The sequence below is a fragment of the Trachinotus anak genome, unplaced genomic scaffold, assembly GCF_046630095.1.
Source record: "Trachinotus anak isolate AG129_WGS33_773 ecotype Australia unplaced genomic scaffold, CSIRO_AGI_Tana_v1 ptg000033l, whole genome shotgun sequence".
Taxonomy (NCBI): Eukaryota; Metazoa; Chordata; class Actinopteri; order Carangiformes; family Carangidae; genus Trachinotus; species Trachinotus anak.
In genome coordinates this window covers 6,027,501-6,044,939 of record NW_027273884.1, presented here as the reverse complement: position 1 = coordinate 6,044,939, position 17,439 = coordinate 6,027,501, and the positions used below count along the sequence as shown (strand labels likewise).

Genomic DNA, 17,439 nt, shown 5'->3' with positions numbered 1-17,439 from the left:
TCTTTGTGTGTGTGTGTGTGTGTGTGTGTGTGTGTGTGTGTGTGTTCTCCCGCAGCAGCCATATGGAGCAGAAACATCCAAACAGAAACAACACACAGTGAAACTGACGTCCACACCTCCCTCCTCATCCCTCCATCCTCTCCTGTGTCCACACAGTAGTAGAAAACTCTCATTACTGACTGATTCCAGTTTTCACTATGATTCAATTTGCCATAATTACTGTGGCTGCCGCTAATAAAAAAAGGGAAGAGAGGGAACGGCTCGAAATCCGGTGCGAAGGTCAACTGGCAGTTAGCGGCGTTCATTTTCATCTCAGTGTATTCATCTGGGGCGGCTAATAGCCCAATTTTCTCGCCCTCACTCCTCAATAAATATTGCTGGAATTACAGGTTAAATAGCTAAATTAAATCACAGCTATTACAGATGAGGGAGGAAGAGAGAGACAGAGAGAGAGAGGGAGTCAGATATGTACAATTACAGAGGAAGCGCAGATCGCCTCAAAGTGTGCGACTAATGGAGCGAGTGTCGCAGGAGCGCCAGCGGGTTATTGCGTCAGATTGTTACACCGATCATTTTTCTCTGCGGACAAGACAGACACCGAGCCAGAGCAGACTCACACTGACTCACCTGTAATCTTCCACTCTCAATTCACACTTTCACTCTTCTTCCTCTTCACTTGGTGCAGTTGCTGTGATTTACTTCAAGCCTTGCTGTTTTTCACCATGAAGACGAACTTTAAACTAAATTCCATTGCAGGGAACATGATTTTACTGAACCGAGTAAAACTCCCAAACCTCCGGACTCAAATGACAGGACTGTTTTCATTCGCTCAACTTTGCTGCATCAACAGCTTTTATCACAGGCAGAGGCAACCGTGGCTCCAGAGGAGGGAGACACCTGTGGCCGCTTGTCTGAAGGGATTTGCTTAAAAATGCAAAAGATTTTCTCAGAAAAAAAAAAAAAAAAATCTCATTAAGTTACTTAAATTGACTGTTAACTGGTCTTGAAATTGCCCTGTGTTAAAGACCATCATCATCAGTGTTAGGTTTATGCAGTGGATTTTTCAACATCTATGAAATTCTATCTTAGACTAAACACACACTTTTTTTTTTTAACTGCACGTCAAAATTCTTACACGAATAAGAATAAGAATAAGAATAAGAATAAAACTATAGTAATATAAATATAAAATCATTCCATCATGATATGAAAACACTGACTAACCTCCAGAAAGAAACTATTCAGACTCTTTAAGTGAACAAATGTCCTGTCTGTTCTTTATGAACTAGTTCGATTATTATTAGTATTTCTGTGCGAGCCACTCAGTATAGATGGACTCAAGGGGTCACAATAAATGTATTCATTCACAGGAAGAAGAAACCTCTGAGACAGACAGAATCATGTTTATCTTCTGAAATATTAGCTTTTTTTTTTCTTGTGAAGTGCTGGAGAGTTTGACCTCCTCTGTAAAAACAATGAAAGATGAAACACCAGGGGCTGGTTTCACAAAGACAGGCTTTGATATAACAAACAGTCAGACTTCAGACAGACGTCTAAATTCATCTGCTGCACAAAGAAGTTTAGTTCTTGACTATCTTAAGGTAGATTGAGGTACAATGGATTCTGGGTAAATTAAGACTTTTTCAAAATTAAAAAAAAAAACAAAAAACCGAGGAACTGTATCAAGTCTGATTACCACAGCAGAAAATGTTTGCCTTTTGGAAGAACTCAATGTCACAAGTACGTTTTACTTTGGAAATCCAGCAAAGAGTGAAACAATAAAAAGAAAAATCGGATTTCTCTGAAAACTCTTTCCCTTCTCATTGCTCTCTCCATAACAATATTAGCAAACCACAAATCATGAGCCATGTTTTCTTGATTTTTGTGGTTGGGTGCTACTGGCCAGTGCAGGTGTCATTGATCGTTACCATGGTAACATTGGTATTAGGCCTGAGTTAGCCTGGGAGTAAGGTGTCCCATTGCTCTGGCTTAAACTTAGTCAGTCTTTATTCTTGTGACACAGTCTGACCTGCATTAGAGTAATCTGTGAGCAGAATGAAGACTGGACCAACACTATAGGCCAGTCTGAAATATCTCTGTGAAAGCAGCCTGGGCTTCAGCTGAAGGACTCAAGCAAACACGGCGAAGGAGCAGCGACTTCATTTTCTGTTCTCATTACAGATCAGACGCTTCCTGCAACCGTCAGACACTCTCTTAACAAACCATACCCAGAGATCCTGTGCAGTCAGCCTCAGATGGAAACAGGGATGAGTGTGAAGGAGGAGGAGGAGGAGGAGGAAGAGGAGGAGGACTGTTGATACAAAGAGGAAAATCCTCCAGTGAGGTGATGACAGAGAATGACCACACACCTGATCCTGAGTCTGCTCGCTGTGGTGACTGTGTTAGTGTAGCACTGTCCTCTCCACCTTTATCTCTCAATCTCTCAAATGTGGATTAGAGTCCTGGGCTGGTTTGCACATAGGAAGTACAGCAGCAGAAGGTCCTGATGTAAGGGGGGCAATGTCAGCGCTGAAGCATTTACATACAGAACAAAGCTGACATGAGCCAAGGGTACAGTGTGTGTGTGTGTGTGTGTGTGTGTGTGTGTGTCTGTGTGTGTGTGTGAGAGAGACCCTCTTGGCCTTTTGTCGCACGTGTATAAAGTTTCATGACATTTTTTTTGCATTATTAAGCCAACGGCATCATTAGCATGTGTGTGAGCCCCCACCCCCCCAACCCCACCCAGATACACACTCATGTAACCACACACACACACACACACACACACACACACACACACGCACACACAGACTCCTCACCCTGCATGACTAATGTCTTGTTTATCACGATCATAGCGCAGCAACAATTCCATGCAAATCAGACAGTGTGTGTGTGTTTCCTGCAGACACAACACACACTCCGACATGTGTACACGCTGTACATACATCCACGCTACAGTAAGAACTAGAGGGAGGTTGTTTTTTCCTTTTATTATTCCGTTTATTCTGTGTGTGCGTCTTCTCCTAATGAGATCATTTGAAAACGCAGCGTTGCCAGTGTTCTGTGAGCAGTCTGTTAGCTTTGAATGAAGTGGTTTGAGTGCAGGGTTTAACGTCATGCAACAGGCCTTTAAATTGGCTTTAATAGCAACTAAAATTGCTACAGGACCACACAGCAGCAGCTTTAATTAAATCGCCCGAACTATACAGGAATGAAAATCCCGCACTTTTCCTTTGACAACAGAGTCAGTGCAGGCTTTATCTGCTGCGTCTGAGTGTGTGAATCACTACAGCTACTGCACAGCTCCCACAGCTCCGCTCGGCCAGACTAAAACCTCCTTCTGGGGAAACTGAGTCATCTCTGAGCTCAGCTCACCGCAGATGCTGTTGGCTAAAGACCAAGAGGTAAACCCCAAACTCTTGCTGATATACAGGCTGTTACTGTCAGCCTACATGCCACGAGCTGGGGTTCCATCCAACTATAGTTGGACTTTTTTTTTTTTTTTTGTGAATTATGATGTGTCGAAAGTGAAAAGCTGAATGGAAAATCAGTATTTTAAAGTAAGTTTGTTTTTGGAAAATAAGAAATCTGGGAGGATAAAAAGTGGAAAGTGCTTCTTCACACAACAGCTGAAAAGTTGTTGTTTTTTTTTAAATCTTGGTTGGAACTTCTTGGAAATCACTTAAAAATCACACTAACATATTTAATATCATAAATTTCTCATCAGGAGAAGTCGGCTGAACGGCCAGGAGGGCTCCTGCACGGTGTGGACCAGACAGGACAACCATGACAGCTCAAACATTCGGGGCGATGACATTAGAGGAGAGTGTGGGGTGACATCAAGGATGTTGGAACAGGAAGAGGACATTCCCTATTCTTATTCCCACCTACAGAGCTCTCATTGGCTTTGTTGTTTTCCCAATCAGGAAAACAGCCATCGGTCAATACAACACCAGCAGATGTGAGAAGCACAGTCCCTGCTATTTGCAGGAGGATTCAGGTGAAGGACACCTGCTCAACTCCCAGTTTTAACTTTAGCAACATTTCAGAAGTTTTGATGACCCTGACTTGACAGCTGGGTGGAAACACAGCTGGATGATGTCACCAGGAGCAGCTCAGGCAGAAAAGTGAACAGGTAACATCAAAACAATCTGATTCACTTGTCTTCTCTCTCTGTCCTTTACTCCGTCACTGTCGACACAGCCTCCTTTCTTCCCAGCATGTGTTGAACTTTAGCATTAGCCCGTCGTCTCCGCGTGTTATCCAGCCAACAAAGGATTATCATTGTGCAAGGTGTGTGTGTATGTGTGTGTGTGTACAAGCCCTGACAGTGAAGACAGGAAGGGGAGGGGGGTGGGGGCGGGGGGCTTTGACATTCTTATGTTATGAATTTTAAAGGAGGCTTAGCTGATCATAGCTAAATTAGAATGTATTTAGCTCATTAGGGGATGAGGAAAAGCAGCAGGAACAGGAAGAGGAAGGAGAGATCCTCCGGCCCTCACACCACAGTGGTGATGTCGTCTAAATTAGGAGGTACAGATGCAATCCAAAACAAACTACCACAGCGAGTGTGTCTACGTGTGTGTGTGTGTGTGTGTGTGTGTGTGTCCCTGTCTCTGTGCCCTGTTAACAAATTAGAGGGATTACCAGAGGAGAGTGCCAGAGCATAGCAGCTAATCCCACAGACTGGCCCGCACCACTGCACCTGGGAAGTGTGTGTGTGTGTGTGTGTGTGGGTGTGGGTGTGTGGAACTGTGTGTATGTGTGTGTGTGTGAGGGGTGTGGTGGCAGGAAAGGGGCTCTGTAGTGGCATCGTCCTGCCCCAAACACACCCCCAGGAGTCAGTGGTCTACCTAATCCTGGACACACAAACACAGCATGCAGAGTGCACCTGTTTCAGGACACTTCTGTGTGTGTTGTGTTTTTGCTTTATTATTATTGTCAGAGTTATAGTGTGTTCACAAGGTTTAAAGGTATAAATGTTACTTTTCTGCATTAAAATGTTCTGTTTTGAGCCACATTTTTATGATACACTTTTTAGCTCTTGGCCTGTTGTCAATTCTCTGTTTTGCATACAGGATGGAGGTCAGGGCTGGGTGAGTGTACAGCCTCTGATTTTCATGCAGAAGACCAGAGTGTGTGTGCAGATACTGTATGAAAGGGAAAGTTGAGTGTTATCTGGTGTTTTGCAGAATCATCCGACATGGATACCATTTCAGTGCATGAGGCCGGCTCCATTGAGAAATGGTCTTCCCAGTTTGGGAGTGGAAAAACTCAGGCCTGCTCACAGCGCTGACTTCAACCGCATCCAGCATCTTTGGGAGGATCCGGAACACCAACTGTGAGCCAGACCTTATCACCCAGCATCAGTGCTGGAGCCTCACCAATGCTCTGAGCAAATCCCTGCAGCAGGTTCAACATCTGCTTGAAAGACTGAGACCAGGAGAGTGGAGGCTGTTACAGCAGCATAGTAAAGATTTTAGAATAAGACGCTCATCCATAAAATGTGGTTGTGACACTGGATGATTATGAAAAAGCCCACTGAAAAAGATGAACATGAATTGTCAATGTTTTTAAAATTGTATTCAACTTTATAGCAGCTTTGTTTTGGTTAAGGTTATACCTCCCTATCTAAAGATTGCTCCATGTGTCTGTGACAGGGTTCACACTCTGATCTCTCTCTGCATGAAAGTCAGATTTCCTACACAGACATCCACCACTCAAACTGTCCTTTCTGTTTCCTTTCATAAATAGTTAACTATTTGTACCTAAAGCATTAATAAAGTAAAATTTATCCCAGTATGGTTCCTTGGACTATATTTGTCTATATAATGTTCACCGGTCCGTGATGAGTGTGAACATAAATTGTCAATATATTTTGAAAAATATGAAGACAAGAAAATTAAGGAATGTTCTGAGGTGAATTAGAAATATTATATTCAGGCTCAGCTTCATGCTTTAGTGTGTAATTAAATGTAACAGTGGGAAGTCAAATGACTTGTTTAAAGGTCCCATGATTTTACACTTTCCCAGTGTTTTATCTGAAGTGTTGATCTCCATCAGAAGATATATTTGTGGTTTTCAGAACCAAAAACCATCTCAGTGTAGTTTTCCATCTCCTCTCTCAGGCTTCTCTCTGGAGCTCGAGTAACAACAGGTCAGTCAGCCAATCAAAAGAGAGGCTCTGAGTCTCTCTTCTGATTGGCTGACTGAGTGATTGAATAAAAATATAGCAGATTTCAGGTAGAAGCAAAATCCTGCAAGGTTGGATGGTGGGTCCAGGCTTTATAATCAAAAACACAGAAATTTAATTTTATACAATATGGGACCTTTAAAGAAACCAGAAGCCACCATGCACACGCTGTTGATGGAGGCAGCAGAGATGAAGATATCTGGAGGAGCAAGCAGCCTGCGAAGGAAACGCTGCTCCACCCGACTGTGAGTGATTTCAGCAGCAGTATAACACCATCAGTCCCTCACTGGGCGTGCTGAGGCAGATCTTCAGCGCTCAGTACCCTGTGAGGACGGCTCCTCTGTGGAGACTCTGAGGTTTAGTCATTGACATCTTGTCAGGTGAAGAGTTGGCTTGGTCTCCGTAGCCACAATACAGACACTCTGCCATGAGCCTGATTTGACCGGGACAGCGGTCCAACACATTTTTGGATCCCCCTCTCTCTGTCGCCTGTCCCGTCCAAATCCTCTCCCCCCTTCCTCCTTTTATATGAAGCTCATCCAAATTGTACACTGCCAACTGGGAGTCTCCTGGAACACACCACACACACACACACACACACACACACATGCTACAGCCCCATCCCAGACTATGATGTAGTAGTGCCCCTCCTGTCTGAAGAAGACATATTATAACGCAGCCCGACAGCAGCTTCAAGAAGAAAAGATCTCTCTCTCTCTCTCTCTCTGCTGTCCCTGCATCTCTCTCGCTCCACCAGTGAACCACAGAGTTGAGTGTAAGCCCAGGTTTATGAATTCAACATTACACTCTCTGATCAGCTTCACCTTTTCAACTCTCAGAGCGAAGCAGAGATCTCTTCTTGTAAATGTAACCTTTAGCAGCTATTTAAACCTCTTCCCTCCTATAAAACCACAGAGTAGGAGAAGTCACATTCAAGTGGACTAACTTCACCTGTAGAGACACAGGCGGAAAGAAACGGTTTGCTGAGGTGGAAAAAGAGGTGAAGCAGGGAGGAGGGCGGGGAGGGGGGTTGAAAATGAAGGAGTGTAGCATTGGGGTCTGAGTGTTATGGTCAGACTCCACTTGTTTATACAGAAATGGCAGCGAGAAGTAGGAGCTGAGGGGGAGGGGGGGGCAGGTCGAGGACAAGAGCAGATCCAGACCAGATGGAGGTTAGAGGAGGGCATGGATGGAGAGACGGAGGGAGGGATGAGGGGACAGGTCTGTCTTGGAGGTCCTTATAAGGCCTGGATGAGTGGTGAGCTATGGGGAGACAGCAGAGGCAGAGCAGAGATATATACCTGCAGGGACAGAGAGCAGGAGGAGCCTAACGCTTGGGTTTACTTCACTAACTTCTTATCACACAGTCTGAGAGTGAAGTGGGATCATGGTGAACTTCATTTAGACGGTATCCATGCACTGAGGCTCCTCCAAACAGCTTTACACACTTAATACTTCATTTAAAGGACAATTCCAGCCACTCACATCTGTGGCCTTATTTCTATCAAGTCGACTGTGTGTGCACCGCTACAGCAGCTACAGTAGATCAGAGTCAGGCAGTCTAATAATAATTTGACCTTTAACCTTCCAAATACATTTGATAAACTGAGGGTTTGGTTCATTGCCTCTTGACTTCTTTTTCTTTTTAAGTTGTCGTGTTACCAGAAGTTAGAAAACACATGTGTGTCTGTATGTAAACAGTGTAGAAGCTTATTCCCAGGGACAATACTGAGGAAGTGGCCTCAGAGTATCACGGGATGTTCATCTGCATTTCTTCAAAGTCTGGAGCTCAAAACTGTTGGTGATTTCTGACCAAAGAGATAAATTCAGTCATCAACGTGTTCTCCTTACTATTTTAAAAGAGACAAAGAGGAGGAGGAGGAGGAGGCAGTGTAGGGTTTCTTCATAGCCAGACGTCGTCACACTTTCACCTTTACATTCAGACAGTCTGACTGGTTCACTGTCAGTCACACACTAATCCAGTCAGTCTACCTAATTATCCAGCCACCTGTCAACACTTCACTCCTGTAGAATAGCTGAAATTATGTGCAGAGAGTTTCCAGCTGCGTGTTACCGTTAACAGACCCGTTCTGTAACCATGTTACTAAACTGACCCACAAACCCTACCCACAGTTCATCAGCTTTCTGTTGTTTTCGGGCGTTGTTAGTAATTTCTGTATTTAGTCAATCCTCAGTCATGATTGGAGGATGTGAAAAGAGAGAGGGGAGAGGAAGGAAAGGAAAGGAAAGGAAAGGAAAGGAAAGGAAAGGAAAGGAAAGGAAAGGAAAGGAAAGGAAAGGAAAGGAAAGGGAAGGAAAGGGAAGGAAAGGAGCTTCTCCTGCTGCCTTCACAATAACTGAAAGCAGGCCTGCTCCCATAACCACTCCAATCTGTTTTCATTTGCTGAGCCTCATACCATCACACACACACATACACACACACACACACACACACACGCACACACACACACACACAGTTTCTCAAAGGAGAAATGCACTGGTTTTATTCATTCAAACAACAGCTACATTGACACATCATCAACAGTCGGAAAATCATCCAGTCAGTAAAACTGTGCCTTTTACTGATTTAACATACAAACCAAACTTTGATTACAGTCACATATTAGATCTTACACACTGGGATCCCTGCGCACACTGTAACACACAGCAACATACAGCCACATGCTGCATGGTGCGCAAAGACGTGCGAAGACAAGTCCAAGCATGCAGCTCTCTGACGCACTGCCTCACATCAGCACAGTTCCTCTGCGAGTGTGAAGGCAGCATAATGAGCAAAAAGGAAAAAAACAAAACAAAAAAAATGAGGGGGAGATGAAGAGCTGGACAAAGAGGAACCAGAAAAACTGGAAAGACCTCTTTGTCATGTGAGGACATGACTGTCTGAGAGGCCTGGAAGCAGAGAGCGCCTCGTCGTCATATGTCAGCGGCCACACAGCAGCCAAACGCTACAAAGACGTGAGCAGAAAGTGGGGAGAGACAGATGATAAGTGAGAGTAGGAAAGAATGCTTTTAACTCATCTCAAAGGAACGAGTTAACAAAAAAAGCATTTTGGTTTCAAAGAAATTAAGCCTGACTGGCCCGTGGGGGTCACCTCTCATTTTTCACTGCAAGAACTATTTTAAGGGTCCTAGACCCAGTCTTGGTTCCTGGACCAGAGAATATAATATAAAAGTAGCCACACAGTGGAATCAGCTCTTTCTTAAGCTCTTATTAGCAGCCTTGTGTCAAACCAATGAAATCGTGTGACTCTTGTATTTGGGTACTTTGAAATAAGAACGCACTAAAGGGCCTCCAGCTCCTGTTTAGTTCCTCAGACTCTTTAGTTTTATTTGTTTGAGATGTGTTGGAGAAACAGAGACAGCAGCCTCTTTAAAGCTCTTACAGTAGGCTAGGTGGGCTAAATATGTTTCTTTGCAGCATTCTATTAGCTTTTCTGTCTCCTCATTTACATGTCACACACACACACACACACACAAATAGTGTGATCAGTGGCAGTGTTGGTCAGAGCTGAGATTCCTCCTCCGCTGCTCATTAGTCTCAAGAACTGACCATTTAGGTCAAGACATTCACTGCTGGATCCACTCTGCTCGTCTGTGTGTGTGTGCGTGTGTGTGTGTGTGCGAATGCAATGCCTAGCTGCGGTAGTCAAGCTCACATCAAGCTGGCCGGGGTGCACTGATCTGATTTCCCTTGCTAGCAAGACTTCTCACCACAGCCGGGCAGATGGCGGTGCTGTGCTGGCAGCCATGACAGGAGGTCCGCCGAGGGCGGAGCACTGGCGGCCGGTCACACTGTACCCACTGACCAATCACAGCTGGGCAGAGGAAGAAAACGTCTCAGGTCCTCGGGCGGGTGTGAATGCCTGCATGGGCGGTCATATAGTGCTGCAGTGTACCTAAGCATCTTGATGACATAATAACGTGCTGTGGGGCCAGGGGAGCAAAAACAATGCAGAAGCCCACTGGTGATTAAGCAGCCTTAGACAGGGAGAGAGAAAACACTGCTCCTGCCAACCTGCAATTTCCTCCCAGGTCCCTTTTATCTGCATGCCTTCAAGTGGTGCCAAAGGGGCAGTTAAGGGATCTTGTGGCTGGCCGGGAATGTCACTAAATGGGCCAAAAATTTTGCCGTGTGTCATGCACATGCAGAAATGTGTGCAGATGCTTTTTTTTTGACACACAAGTGTTCTTGGTCAGGGAATATGGGAGAAGGTGTTTATGAGATTAATGAACACTGTAATCCAACATCCTGTGTGTTTCCAGTGATGTAACGCCTTAAATGAGCAGGTTATGAGATGCTTTTGTTTTAAAACTTTCACTCCAGCTTTTTCAGTGCATAAAGGAAAGGGGGGCAAAGGAGAGAGAGCGAGGGTATGCCTGTTTCTAATCAGAGGGGTTGTACCACCAGTTGTTGGCCCTCATCCAGCATTGTTTACTTGGTCAACCCCCCTGCTTCGCTCCAAGCAGCAAATTCCACCATTGATGGGCAATTTTAGCCGAACCAACAGGTAGAAAAGACTGTTCCCACATGGGAAGGCCCCCGATCCATAGACACATGCTCTAACTACCTAAATAACAATAATAAAATTTAAATGCATTATTTACTTTCCTGGGAAACAGGACATGGGCTGCTTTCTCAGGAGAAAAACTACGCGTGTTATTGATTTATTTACAGATGAAAAAGAGAGAGACGGCAGCAGCCCAGCACCTCTCCTCTGGCCCTCTTTTTGTTATCTGTGATGTTGCCCAGAGAAATCAATAGAACAACTGTAGCTAGCAAGCTTTGTTTATCTTTTCCTCTAAGTGAATAATTCAGGGGTGTCAGCAGGGGTGAGGCAAAGCTCTGATTCAAACGAAAGAGTTTGTTGTTCAGGGGGGAAATCTAACTCCCCCCCACCTTCTCCTTATCCTTACCCCCCCTTTTCTTCCCCTCAAAGTCTGGAGGAGATGAGAGATGCTGAAACCAGTTAAAAATCGGGTTTCTGGGTGAAAGATGGAGACAGACCGCTGCTCTGGTTTTACTGCACCGCCACCAGGGATGTCCCTCTCAATAAATAAATAGATGGGTATGAGCGGCAACATCTGCTAAACAGTGGGTGAAGGGGAAAGCCAGTAAGTTGGTGGAGCTGCAGTGGTGGAACGGGTGGTGCGGAGCGGTTTTGAAGAGGTGCTAAAGGCTTTGAGCAGTGCCAGGGGATGCTACAGGATCTCAAGGGGCAGCAAAGTCTTGTACTGCGTGTAAGACTTTAGTTTAGTGCTAAAGGAGTTGGAAAAGGCTTTGAGAAGGACCTGTTCAGGTTAAGTGTCCTCTGGAATACTTCTGAGGGCAGAGGTGTGTTAGCTGTGCCGGATGGCCGCAGAATGGAATGAGCTGCTGGGTGACATGCTGCGAAAAAAGTGCAAAAGAAAAAGTAAAGGTGTTGGTGGAGGAGGTTTCAAACGCTGTTCAGATCAAAATGCACTTTGTCTGAAGAAAACTGATGCCTTCAGAAGTTTGTGGAGTTTTTAAGCACCGCCAGGGTCGTCCAAGGGGTTTTAAGGTGAATAAAGGCTCTCTCTCTCTCTCCCTCTCAGGGATTTTAAAGGATGGAGCTGCAGAGGCCAGACAATGTAATACCAACCCGTCTGCTGTTTCCATGACATTACACAAAACAGGAAGGGTTTAAATTGCTGTTGTGTCACCAGCTTTGATTGTAAGTCCTCCCTCCTCATGTGTAGCCTGAGCAGTGTTAGCATGTGAAACTGGGGAGGCTTAAACCCTCCTAAACAATGGGATCAACATGTATTTGTCAGGCTATGCCACCCTCGGCTGCATGCACATACATGCACACACCTCCACGCGTGTGGACGACAAGGCGGCAAACATCTCCAGCAAAGTTGCTAAACCTCAGTCTCCCACCTTTGCCACGGACACACAAAAGCCCTCAGTCCCTTGTAATTGAGGCTTAAATCCTTTCCTAACACCCCACCCCCCCCACCCCATCCCTCCATCCCTCACTCTTCACCAAACATGGATTGCGCCGACACAGGGCCCCTAATCCTTCCCAGTTTAACCAAGTGAGAAATTAGCTTTTGTTAAGTGGTGATTTGGCCGGTGCTAAACGCCAACAGCCCATTGTAGAGGAGAGGGGCAGTCATGAGTCCCCCCAACGCAGCAAAATACTGTGGTAATCCCATCCTGTCCGTGCGGCCGGGCTGGAGCTGCTGCTGCCTGCTGTTGTGCAGCGACAATATTGCCAAGTTATTTTTAGTCGAGAGCTATGTCTCTCTCTCTCTCTCTCTCTCTGTTGTCCAAAGAGGTTTTGGAGCATCAACATGTCAGCTTGGCTGGCAGGGCTTACGGTATGTATTACCTACTTCCAAGGTGTTGTGTGTGTTTTGCAGCATATACAAGCCTCCCAAACCCCCTTCCCTCTCCAACAATCCCTTCTCTTGCTTCCATCTCTGACTTTACAAAATCAAATCTTGTATGCAGAGCTGCTGCAGAGAAAGCCACCACCAATGTCAGGTTGATAGACGACACAAGAAATGGCTGCAGATTCAGATCCTCAAAGCCGGTGAGACAGAACAGACTGTTCTGGCAGGAGGAGACAAGACAAAGCACAGCGTCGTCTCTGAGACTCAACGGGGAGAAATCTGCCTCCGAAAATCCCTGTGACTTGGTCTCAGTCCGAGCAAAACTCAGGAGTTAATTCAGAGAGTTCTGCAATGGTAGGGTGTTATAACAGAGCTGGAAGGCAGGAGATATTTTCAGGCAGTAAAAAAAAAAAAAAAGGCAGAAGAAGACCAAAGAGCTGCTGGAAAGAGAGTTGGCAATGACCTGCGTGCCAAACATTTTTTATGGCCAATCCCAGGCCAGACTGTCAAGTTTATTCCCCTGCTGTGGTAGGAAGATACCACAGTTCTACTGAGCATGGAGTTACACACAGGGAGTTTGATGTCTTTATGTGGAAAACGATAACTCTTTGGGCCCTAATTCATACGGGACGCAGTGCGTAGCCAAGTTCACCTTTGCATGGATACAAATGCAAAAACCTGATAAAGTGGTTTTCTTAGAGATTCACTTTTTTGTTTGATTTTTTTTTTTGTCTTAGTTCTAAATATCATTTGACACTGGATATGTTGCTTCTCAGCCAAGCTACACAGGTCTTTTTATTTATTTATTCAAACCTCAGTGGAACTTCCTGTTCACAGGTTCTTTGCGGGAACACATCCCAGGAACCAGGAACTGCAGCTGACAAATAATAGATTCTGTTTGTTGAAGTTGTTTTCTTTTTAAAACTCCACATCTTTACATTGCATGGCTGCAGTTCCTCTATATCTGTGCACGGCCTCCTGTATTTAAGTTTTAATACTGGTTCCTAAACTTTCTGGCTTATGACCCCTTTTAAAAAAAAGCCTACTCCCTTTTCCTTGTTGTAATGTCTTTGTTTAATATTCAAATATTTTTCAGGCTACTTGAGAAATAAAATGATCCAATGATGTACAAGAAAAATAAGCAAAACTTTGTACAGCAGGAAAACAGGAAAATGTTTTTATACGTTCCTCTTCTGCTGATCATCTGAAATCCCTCCTGTGGGGGTCCTGACCCCCCAGGGCTGTTCATACACATATTGATAATTTAAGTGTCAAAGTTAATTCTTGACCTTGGAAATAGTTTAAAAAATTAAATATTATTCAAGGTCCATTTATTTCTGATTTTGCTCAGTTGTTGTTGCACTGATGCAGTTTTTGTTTACTGTTGTTTCAGCTTTGAAACCCAGACTTTCTCTACAGTGCAGTCTAACCCTACTGTATATTTTTTTATCACTGTTACAATTCCTGACAAAAATTATAAATTTCATCAAAAGCACTTTCTTAAATGTACAAAGCCTCAACTGGTTTAGATGTAAATATTGTGAATGATTTATTGAAGTGCAGATGGGATATTTTCTATAGGCCAGGATGTGACACCCACCTCCCTGCTCTAAGAATAAACCTGGTGAAATGTGTTGCGAGCTCAAACATGAACCTACTTCTGGCTGAAAAAGCACCACACCACAGCTTCCAGTAAAATGCAGTGTAAACTCCGACATGTCCCAAACTGACACAAAGACAAAGGACGCACAAAACAAACGCACACAGAGAGGACACTGGAAGCAGTGGGTACAGTTTCTCTGGAAACACACACACACACACACACACACACACACTGCAGTAGTGCACAATGGAAGTGAGAATGAGTGCGGGGCGCAGCCTCTCCTGCAGGGCCTTGTCCTGAAATCCCATCAGCAGTGGGTCCAGGTGAATGCAGGGGGAAGTATAGCGTTGCATCCAGCCATTGTCACCTCCACAAAGCTCCTCAAACAGCCTCCTGCTCCACTCACTGTCACATACGACCTGCCTGACAAAAGCGCTCCCCACTCACACACACAATTGGAAACAAACTACACCTTGTGCTTTAACACCTGATTTGATCGCTCAGAGGCACAAAAGCCAAGTGATGATGCACAAAAGTGATGGTGTTGATGTGACCACATGTCAGTCCTGCTCAGTTCTATCAGACTGATTTACACACTATGACTCCAACTTTTTATTCCCTTCATTTTCTTCTCTTATAAATCTGTGTTTTCCTCCTTGTACTGATGACACATTTTAAGGTATGATGAGTAGATTTAGCACAGATGGAGTGTGAATGTCAATGCTCCAGATTAAGGTGAGCTTGTGTCACAGAGTCACAGCAGACAAATCCACAGCAGCTTTGGCTCATACCTGCTCAACCTTCAGACTCTCCATGTGTCCACAACAATCTAACATTGTTATTTTAATATTTTTTTTTTTTTTTTGCTGCTTTAATGGACATTTTTTTCATGTGCAGTGCAGACGTTACTTCCAAATGAAATAGGAAATACCACGGGCCGGATCAAAAACGAATATTTCGTGTATGTTTTACCGACGTGCTGCCACACGAGCAAGAGCCACTGAAGCTGCAGGGAAAAAGCCTCCAGAGTGACTGACAGGTGATCAGTGGGACGTGCAGAGCAGAACAGAAACCTCTCACGAGCTCTCGCCACTAAAAACGCAGAGGAAGACAAACAGAACAGAGGAATCTTTAGTATTACCACTTTAAACCTTTCTCCATTGCTGCCTGTGATTCATGTCCATCCTGTTGGAAATGTCTGCGCGTTGGCCGCCGCCCCGGACTCTCCATGCTGCTAATAGCTTCTGGCTTTAATTCTGTCGGTGCGTTGAAATGAATCAGAGACCACCAAGAAAAACACACATTTTTCCTCCTTTTCACCGGGGCTATCCATTTCACTTGATTTTTTTTTTTCTTTTTGCACATCTAAGAAAAACACACATGACACATACGTTCAAAGGCCAGTGCCAAAACCACAAGCAAGAGGCCAAAGAAATTCCACAAATAAATGGCTGAACTCTGGAGGGTCCACGGAGAAACTGTCTGGGTTTAGCAGGAGGTTTGTTAAACCTGATCAGCCCGGTGGGGAATTCAAATGAGCTCGTCCTTGAGGGAAAAGCTTGAAATAAATGGAAAGCTTCTAAAATCAACCTTCACTCACTTAGATGCCATTTTCATCAAAGGAAGGCTGATTTTCCAAAGCTATTAAAAGCCAAACAGCAAAGTAGACGTCCTCTGAGGGTGTTGTACCTCTAGTGCAATAAATACAGTGGGAATCATATGGCACTAAACCTATTCACATGTGGCTCTGTTTAGCAGGGTGTCGTATCAGAAAATGTCAAAGAAATCTACTTAACACACACACATACACACACAGAGAGAGGAGGAAACAGGAAACAGGATAATAATATTCTCATTAGAACCAAAATTAGAACCAAATTATCATCTTTAAAATGCTGTGAATCCGCCCCAGAATCTGAGAGCAAAATAAAGTCTCTGCTGTTTGAAATGAAGAACTGAGAGTAAACAAAAGCTTCACCAGTGGCTGCCAGCCAGCCGCAGTAAGTGTGTGTGTGTGTGTGTGTGTGTGTGTGTGTGTGTGTGTGTGTGTGTGTGTGTGTGTGTGTGTGTGTTGTACAACAAAATGAGGAGGGGATGTTACTGAAAAGCCTCTCCTGTTACTCTCAACAATTAAAGGAGATTTCATAAAAGTTATGTACAGACATAGAAAGAGAGATGCTGACTGAAAAACAAACCACACCAATCTGGCCCAGATCCCCCCCTCATGCCCAGCATTCCCCCCTTCACCTTCATCATCCCCACCCTGTCTTCATCCTCACTCTCACACACATACACACACAGCCTCTTCCACAATCTCATCCCTGACGCCAGGACATCAATTTTCGCAAGTCGTCGAAAATTACCATGCATGAATGCAAAAAAGGCTGATCAGGAGTAATTAACATGGCTTCATATGCAAATTTTATTAATGCAGAACTACAAAGTCATTATGCAAATGAGGGTTTCGTGGAGCCTCTTGACAAATACTCCCAGCTCCAGCCATCTAGCAGCCAGGATGGATGACAAGTCTGCTCGCTCAGTTTAGACTGGAGGGGTGCCTGTGTGTTTTAGTCTAGTTAGCGGATTAGCACTGGTTAGCGCTGGTGGCTAGCTGTGTGTTTGTGTGTGTGTGCGTGCACGTGTGCATGCGTGCGTGTGCACAAACACGGACAAGTCTGCATGTTTAAACTGTGTGATTAGGGAAGTGGCTAATGGCTACACGGCAGAGTAATGAACCTGAGATCCAGGGGATGGAGGGATGGAGGAGGGGGGGGTAAGATGATATGAATATGCATGATGCTCACTGGCTTTGATGATTAAAAAAATTTTAATATTTAAATGAGTGCATGCAAAGTGATTAACGCGGCAGAGAGGCGATGAGGCGAAAATCGCAAAAAGGGATTTTGAAAATGCTAAGAAGCACATGAGATGCTGCTTTGCCTTTTTATGCTCTATTAATGGTGAAAACTCTCTCTCTCTCTCTCTCCCCATGTCTCTGTGTGCCTGTCTACCTTGCTCTCTCTGTCTTTTTCCAGCCTTCATGTCTCGCTTGTTTTTTGCGCTTGGTGTCTGGTTTGTGTCCAGGACGCTGGATTTACAGAGGAAAGGTAGAGCGGCATTTAAGTGGATGAAGGAGAAGAAAATGAGCCTCTCTCTCTTTCTCTCTCTCTCACACACACACACACACACAGCAGCTCTGAAGTTCAGAAGAGATGATCGTACTGAGCAAAACATCTATAAGACCAGCAGCCAGCCCGCACCACAA

General features: G+C 44.6%; 1 protein-coding gene across 1 annotated transcript in view; it reads right to left on the bottom strand.

Annotated features, from left to right (window-relative positions):
* Positions 1-17,439, bottom strand: part of bcl11ba (BCL11 transcription factor B a) — a 47,790-nt gene that overhangs the window by 10,751 nt on the left and 19,600 nt on the right. The gene's annotated exons all lie outside the window — the stretch shown is intronic.